This window comes from Glycine soja, chromosome 18, assembly GCF_004193775.1.
Source record: "Glycine soja cultivar W05 chromosome 18, ASM419377v2, whole genome shotgun sequence".
Lineage (NCBI taxonomy): Eukaryota > Viridiplantae > Streptophyta > Magnoliopsida > Fabales > Fabaceae > Glycine > Glycine soja.
In genome coordinates, this window is record NC_041019.1 from 22,919,325 (window position 1) to 22,926,866 (window position 7,542).

Here is a 7,542-nt window from a genome sequence, read left to right on the forward strand (position 1 = left end):
ATTGTTGTCAACTATCGTAGGTCGTCGTTGAAAATCATCTTTGATGGCCACGACGCTTCATAAACTTTAATCTTCCCCCAATATCTTCCTTTGCTTCATGTGACTTCATCATCTTTTTTTTTCCCTTTCACGATTTATCTTTTTTGGCTTATGGGTTTGATTTGATGAGATTGCTTTAGTGTTTGGAATATGAGCAGGACTATACCCTTGCGTTCTTTTCACAGATCCACACCCCAAACCCTTCTCTCTAGCCCTTACGCTCTTTGAGGACCCTTTTCATAAGCCCTTTGTTGGTTTTGCTCCATGCAAAAATAACACATCGGTCTATTTGTCCCTTACCTTCTTCTCTCTGTTTTCTACTAACAACATCATTTTTTATGCTGCATTGGTAGGGCAACTCCATGCCCAAACGCTAAGGACGTGCAAGATGACTCAACCCGAACCAAAACCAAACTAATCATAAAAAAAATGCAATTTGGTTCGAACGGGTCAAGAAAATGGGTCTACATGGTTAAATTTGATTGGACTCAATGGTTAATAATAGACCAGTTGGAAACCAACCTGACCCGCAATTGTTTAACTTAATATAAGTTTAGTTAGGCTCACACCCAATTCCTTTCATGAGATTACACTATTATTGTCAACCATTACCCAATGACCTATATTTACCAATTAACCCTAAATTCATAAAAGTAAAAGTGTAAAGTGTAAACCAAACCAGCTGTCAGTCACTCACCCACTCTCAGTCTCTCACTCCTTTAGCAGCTTCGTCTTCCCTCCCCTAGTTCCCCATTTCTCTTTCCCTTTTATGTTCAACACAAAGCACACCTACCCATCCTTTCTCTATTTTCTAACTTCTTTCTTCTCCCCCTGAACACGTGACCCCCTTCCCTTTTCTCACTTTGCTTGTTGGAGCAATCATCAGAGCAGTCGACCACCACTTCCTCATCATGCCAGAGCTATTGTGGGAAGTGGGAACTGTCATGACATAGCCATAATCAGGGTTATGATCGAATTCGTGAGACTCGTGATGATGGTTGTGTTTCTGGTGTTTGCAGTTCTGGCATTGGGTGGTGGTTGAACTGAGAAATTTGAACCTCTTCTTTGTTCTATTTTCCATTTATGAGTTTTCATCGAACCCATACCAAGAACGTGTCACCTGCTCAAATTGAACCTTTCAAACCGAAAATTACATTTCAAAAGAATTTGGAACACAAATGTCCACCCGTAGGGTTAGGTCAAATGGTTTTTTTTTTGCCCGAACCCAACTAACCCAACCCGTTGCACACCCCTACCAAACACTATTCTTTAGTGTTGCACCCCTTGCGGGGGGGCTTCCACATCGAGACATCATTTTTGTAACCCTCTTAACTTTACACTACTGCCACACTCTTTTTGTTTTTGGTCTTCTTCGATTTTACTTCTTTTACTTTATTCACACCATACACATTTTTGAGTGTGCTAATTGAAATATATATTTGATTTTAGGTCTTTTTTTATTTATTTTGGTGTTTCAAGGTAATTATTAATGATTGTGTTTACGGAAATCTCTATTCGATTTTGGTTTTATGACACCTTTAGATGAACTTTTATTTTGAAGTGGGGTCATGGTTTCGAAAACGAGGAGTGGGACGCTGATGGAAGCTTGCTTGTGGGACTTCTATGGAGGCTAGATCTTGACCTTCAATGAGGTCCTTTAATGGTGATTTTCCACCATGGAGATACAGCGGAAGACAAAGGAGAAGAGGTGAGAGGAGGCACCCTCCACTAGGGAATAAGCCATGGAAGAAGGAGCTTCACCACCAAGATGAGCCTTGGATAAGAAGCTTGGAGAGGATGTTTCAATGGAGGAAAAGAAAGAAGGAGAGAAAGAGAGAGGGGGGAGCACAAAATTGAAGAAAGAAAAAGGGAGAGAAGTTGAACTTTGAGTTGTGTCTCACAAGACTTTCATTCATCAAAGTTACAACAAGTGTTACACATGCTTGTATTTATAGACTAGGTAGCTTCCTTGAGAAATTTTCTTGAGAAAACTTCCTTGAGAAGCTTCTTTGAGAAAACTTCCTTGAGAAACTATAGCTTAGCTACACACACCCCTGTCATAACTAAGCTCACCTCCTTGAGAAGCTTCCTTAAGAAGATTCCTATAGAAGTTAGAGCTTAGCTACACACACCTCTCTAATAGCTAAATTCACCTCCTTGAGATGAGAAGCTAGAGCTTAGCTACACACCCCCTATAATAGCTAAGTTCACCCATATGCCAAAAAAACATGAAAATACAAAAAAAAAGTCCCTACTATAAAGACTACTCAAAATGCCCCGAAATACAAGGCTAAAATCCTATAATAGTAGAATGGCCAAAATACAAGGCCCAAACGAAGGAAAAACCTATTCTAATATTTACAAAGATAAGCGGGCTAATACTTAGCCCATGGGCTCGAAATCTACCCTAAGGCTCATGAGAATCCTAGGGCCTTCCCTTGGATCTCTAGCCCAATCTACTTGGAGTCTTCTATCCAATGCCCTTGCGGGGTAGGATTGCATCATTCCCTCCACCTTGGAAATGATTTGACCTCAAATCCCGAGGTTCTTCATACTCTGGGTTCCTTCCCTCGACACCTGTAAAAAGAACAAAAACATATGTATTAGTGGTGTTTGGTATGTTAAAGTAAGGTAAGGTCTGAAAACCCATTTCCTGGGCATCTTCCCATGAAGGAACATGGTTCCTCACCAACTCAATGAGTGGTGCTACAAGTATAGAAAAACATGGGACAAACCTTTTGTAAAAGTTTGTTAAGTCATGGAAGCCCCAAATTTTTCTTATACTTGGTGGAGTGGGCCACTCAGGAATGACCTTTATTCTCTTAGGGTTCATGGGAACCCCTTGATCACTATTTGAAAAATTAAGAAAAGTAACGCAATAAAACATACCTTTTTCTGTATTTTCATATTGATTATTCCTACCAAAAAGTATGACAAACCTAAGGTGTCCCATATGAGTACCTAAGTTTGTATTGAAACTAAAAATAAGAACAAACCTACCTAATGGGTCCCTATGTACACACACCATGAAGATGTTAAGTGCACAAGTGATTTTACAAAAGAGGGTTGCACCACTCAAAACATTCATCATACCACCTATTTTAGGGACTTGGTGCCTAATAATACCTATTTTGGGCACCAACAAAGAACAAGGATTTAAGCTCTTGCAAACCAAACCCTCATCCAACAACTTCTTTACTTGAGGAATAAACTCAAGCCCAAGAGGTGTGGCAATGCTAGCAAGTGTCTTTTTACAAAAGAGAAAATGTGGAGGTTGTCTAAGAGGGAAAGTTTCTTTAATGTTTGTCTTTATTGTAAAATGAGTTTCCTTCTTAGCTAACCTCTTGGAGGAGACACTTACCTCCTTACACTTCTCTTTAACCACTAATGGTTGTCCTTCTTCTTGGGGGTAGATTTCTTCTCTAGATTCTTCCCCTTTTGCTTTTTCACTTTCACTAGAGGAAGTTGAAGTAGTAGCCTTATCTTGGCTACTATAAATGTCTTGGCCTTCATAATCATGGTTTTTGTGGTGGGGCATTGAGAAGTAATGTGTCCTCTTCCAAGACATTTAAAGCACTTTATAGAGCTAGTTTTCTCTTGCATACTAGCCTTAGGGGCTTGCTTTTCTATTGTCTTCCCCTTATCATCTTTGGGCTTAGAAGGTGTCACCCCTAAGATGCCTTGACCTTGGTCTTTCTTTGGATAAGAGTGAGAGCCATAAGATTTTGATGTAGACTTCTTTTTAAGTTGTTGCTCTACCCTTATTTCCCAAACTAAGTTAGCCTCTACATTCTCCTTCCCATGGAAGTATGGGAGGTTAATGTTAGCCTCTTGAGACTTTCTTTCCTTTTCTCTTCTATGGGAGTGAGGTCTAAGATGTGACCTATGCCTTCCTTCGTAATAGTCACGAAGTTCTTCACTTAGGCTCTTGCAAGAGTTATGACTACTATAGGAGGAATGTTTTTCTCTTTTCATTTCTTTCATTATTTTTCTTCTTTCTTCCTATCTTATTTTATTTCTTTCATCTTGACTTATTTCTTCCACTCTTTTTTTCCTTTTTCTTTTCTGTCTTATTTTTCTTTCCATAACTTAAGGGAACTCAACTCATCTAAGATTCTAGATAAAGGGTCTTTATGACTAGTACCCTCGCCATTAACACTAGATGAATGATGACTCATGTTGGTTCTTAAGTTGTGGTTCTTTCTTGTTGGAGGTTTGAAAACAAAAGGTAAAAGAAACTATGATTGAAACTAGCTAAAATAAACACTAAAAGAGGTGTGAAAGATAAGGTAAAAAAACTAATTGGTAAAAGGAAAGCTATCTAGGCGGTTTGACAATGGAAGGTAAAGGAAATAAGCTATGAAAGTAAGCAAGAAATGTAAACTAGACGAATCCTAAGAGTGTTTGGATGACCATATTCAAGGTTCCCAACAAAACACTCACTATCCTATGGAAAAATTGCCTAAAATTATTACATACAAATGGAAGTTTGGTAACCTATTGGAGGCTCCCAACACACTTCCAATGAAAGGCCTTTTTGTTACAAAACTTGAAAGCAATGAAGGTAAGTAAATTGCAAATTACAAAACGGTCCTCAATTTTGGTGGTTGTTCTCTCTTTGGTGATTCACTCAATTTGGAGTGCTTCTTAGTCCAATAGCTCTTAAGGTGGTTGGCCCCTTTCTTCTTGACTCAAATTCTTCAAGGGATGGCACCAATCCTCCTTCCAATTCCCTATATTGCAACCCACAAACAAGGAAACAAAGAGACAAGCAATAACCAAAGACAAAAAAAAATGAAATGAAAGCTAAACCAATGAGTTTTAACAAGACAATTTTTCAAGGATTACTCAACAATTAAAGCAATGAAAAAGATATAGAAGCAAGCTAGGACTCAAAGAAAAACTTAAAATGGTTCTAGAGTAGAGTAAAAAAAACTATAAAAAAGAAGACTCAACAAACCTCTAGCTTTGGCACTTGTTTTCACAGTAATTTTCAATTGAAATTTCGGAACTAAGATTGGTATAACATAGGCACCAATTATAGAATAAATTTTGAGCCAAAACAACAAGCACACTTCCCTTTCACTTTTTTTTTCCTGGATACTGATTTTTCTGCCAACTTGTGTGATTTTTAGTATTTTTTCATTTTATCCAAATCACTTGATTCTTTTTTTATAACTTTTTTCCAGATGTCTAGCAAATTCAGTAAAAATTTCAGCTCAAAATTCAAAGTAACCAATTCTCAGTAATTTTTACAGCTTTGTATGTCCATGCTGCCAACACCAACGATTTTTTTTAAGCATGGTATATTGGTTGCATTGGGCTTACTTTCAACCTTCCTATGTATGTTGAACTCACAAGGATTGTTTACCACAGTTTTAGAAGTTCAATATTCACTTAGGATCAACATTTCAGCCAGCAATTCAATCACCAAAACTCAAATTCACAATAGACACAATCATAAGGAAACCTAAAAGTTCAAGAAAAGGTTCACAATCAAAGACTCTCTAAGAATTTTGCATGAACATGTTAAGGACTAATTAACATGAACGATTTGACTCAAATCAAATAATAGGCTAAGAGAATTTCATACACTCATGAACAAATGAGTTAGACAAAGAAACAAGAAAAATAAAATTCAGCATAACATAAGAAATCTTATGTGACAAGTTTCATGACTAGACACGACTTCTATGACAAAACTACAATAGGTGAAGAAGTCACTCTATATTTTTGAGGTTTTCTTCTACTTTAATATTTTGTAAGAATTTTATGGTTTAGGTTTCAGCCACAAAAAATAATAAGACAAAACTCAAAGGAACCTAAACTCAACACAATTCATGGTTCAAGAACAAGAACAAGAAATTTGAACCATAAAAAATCAAATCTAGCTTCTATAGCAAGTTTAATCGGTGGAAACTCTAAAGAATCATGTTAACAACATTTAGTACAAGACATGTGAGGAGATACATGGAGAAAAAATGAAGAAACAACAATGGAAGAGAAGATAAAGCAAAAAATTAATGGAGGTTTAAGGAGCACCTACTTGAAGCTCTTGTGCTTTGATACCACTTGATGGAAGCTTGCTTGTGGGGCTTCTATGGAGGCTGGATCTTGAGCTTCAATGAGGTCCTTTAATGGTGATTTTCCACCATGGAGATGCAGCGGAAGACAAAGGAGAAGAGGTGAGAGGAGGCACCATCCACTAGGGAATAAGCCATGGAAGAAGGAGCTTCACCACCAAGATGAGCCTTGGATAAGAAGCTTGGAGAGGATGCTTCAATGGAGGAAAAGAAAGAGGGAGAGAAAGAGAGAGGGGGGAGCACGAAATTGAAGGAAGAAAAAGGGAGAGAAGTTGAACTTTGAGTTGTGTCTCACAAGACTCTCATTCATCAAAGTTACAACAAGTTTTACACATGCTTGTATTTATAGACTAGGTAGCTTCCTTGAGAAGCTTTCTTGAGAAAACTTCATTGAGAAAAATTCCTTGAGAAGCTAGAGCTTAGCTACACACACCCCTATCATAACTAAGCTCACCTCCTTGAGAAGCTTCCTTAAGAAGATTCCTAAAGAAGCTAGAGCTTAGCTACACACACCTCTCTAATAGCTAAGTTCACCTCCTTGAGATGAGAAGCTAGAGCTTAGCTACACACCCCCTATAATAGCTAAGCTCACCCATATGCCAAAAAAACATGAAAATACAAAAAAAAAAGTCCCTACTACAAAGACTACTCAAAATGCCCCGAAATACAAGGCTAAAACCCTATACTACTAGAATGGCCAAAATACAAGGCCCAAATGAAGGATTCTAATATTTATAAAGATAAGCGGGCTCATACTTAGCCCATGGGCTCGAAATCTACCCTAAGGCTCATGAGAACCCTAGGGCCTTCCCTTGGATCTCTAGCGCAATCTACTTGGAGTCTTCTATCCAATGCCCTTGCAGGGTAGGACTGCATCAGACGTAGACTAGGGTAGTCGTGGTGGTGTAGTCGGAGAAAAAGGGGTTTGGATGAGTTTCTTAAGAACCTTATAGTTTTATTTTCACAAATTCTTTGCTTGACTAAGAATTGGATTTGTGAGAAACATTTGATTGGGAATGGATCTTGAATTTAATTAGTGTGAAGATTTATCAATTATTTTGTGAGAAACATTGAATTGGATTTTACAGGAGGAGTTATGGGAGAATATGTGATGTTAACCACTTGGATGTTGAAGTTCCTTTGCCTCCTCGGAATTGTCTTCTTGTTGGATTGAAGAAACAAAGTTCAGATGGTGATGTTGTTGTATTTCCATCTTTGGTTGTTGTTGTGACAAACGAAAGGAAAAAAATATCACCACCAAAAAATTGCCTTAGGCAATGGTGAGCGATGGTTATGTGGCGGATTTGGGACCTGGAGCCTATAGTGACAATTTTCTTTTACAAATATAATAATAATAATTATTATCACTAGGGTTTTAAATTGAAGTTGCACTTGTAATCATGGATGTTGCTTTGTTGCA